The following is a 1,489-nucleotide window of genomic DNA, read 5'->3' on the forward strand; positions in this document are numbered from 1 at the left end:
CGGGCACGGCACGGGTGCGGTGAGGACGCCCCGAATGAGCCGCAGCCGGCACCAGGCTCGCCCGGGGTCGGCAGAGGCAGGCCGTGAGTGCACCGCGCTGCGGCTGAGACTCATCTAAAGCCATGAATGAGTGCAGGTGACCCAGCACCTGTCATCAGACAGCCCACGGGGTGTGCTGTGCGCGCCTCACAGAGCCACCCCGTCAGCACTACAGCATCGCCACGTCTGTGGGAAAGAGCCACCTGCCGAAAGCTCTTTTGCTCTCAGTGAAGCAGTTGAGAGTAAAATTCATGTGACAGCTAACGCCTACTTTTCGTGGAAAAAGAATAAAATACCATCGCTTGTCTTCATAGAAGACAAGGGTATTTAGTCTTGGTGAAAGCTTTAGAATTGTATGAGATAAAGTATTTACAACTGTAATTTTAAAAAGCCCTTAAGCTGGGTGCATGTGGCTCACATCTGTGAATCCTAGCTGCTCAGGAAGCTGAGATCTGAGGATTGTGGTTCCAAGCCCGCCCGAGCAGGAAGGGCTGCCGTTTGAAATAGACCACATACAAATTGCCTTAAAATGAGCTGCCTGAGGGTTCTTCCCTCCTGGTGCACCCAAAAGACAGAGTTGAGAATCTAGCTCAGTGGCATGACACTCTTCTGGCATGCAGACAGCCCCAAGTTCAATTCCATGTACCATCAAGGAGAAGGTCTACCCCTCACCTCTGAACTGAATGCATCATTCATACAGGAGAAACTTCTAGTTATCTAAGCATACCTCTTGCAAGTATGTCTGCCACTACCCTATTAGCATGTTATTTTTCATAACATACACTGCTATCATCAATAAAATTTCACACTTGCAGGGCTGGGAAGGTGGCTCAGTGGTAGTGCTTGCCTTGCATGCATGAGGCCCTGGGTTTGATTCCTCAGCACCACATAAGCAGAAAAAGCCAGAAGTGGCACTCTGGCTTAAGTGGTAGAGCACTAGCCTTGACCTGAAGAGCTGAGGGACAGCGCCCAGAGTTCAGGCCCATGACCGACCCAGGAAAAAAAAAATCTCACTTGCTAATGTTCTGCAACTTGTCAGCCCTAGGCTGAATTCACAATTGATGCATAATATAAACAATTTAGAAGGAAAGGCAGGCCTGAGAAGTGACTACACTGCCCAGCCATCTACTACAAAGCTTCTCAACTGGAGGACTCCATCCCCCAAGGGCAGAAATCTGTAGACTTTGTGTGTAAAATGCTCTCATACCACTTCTTTTTTTTTTTTTTTTTTGGTCAAGGGGCTTGAACTCTGGGCTTGGGCACTGTCCATGTGCTCTTCAGCTCAAGGCAAGCGCTGTACCGCAGTAAATGGTGCTGGCAAAATTGGTTAACTACTTGTAGAAAACTAAAGCAAGACCCTTATATATCACCCTGCACCAGAATCAACTCCAAATGGATCAAAGACCTTGAAGTCAAAGCAGACACTCTGAAAACATTACAGGATGGAATA

This window comes from Dipodomys ordii, unplaced genomic scaffold (genome assembly GCF_000151885.1).
Source record: "Dipodomys ordii isolate 6190 unplaced genomic scaffold, Dord_2.0 Scaffold325, whole genome shotgun sequence".
NCBI classification, from domain to species: domain Eukaryota; kingdom Metazoa; phylum Chordata; class Mammalia; order Rodentia; family Heteromyidae; genus Dipodomys; species Dipodomys ordii.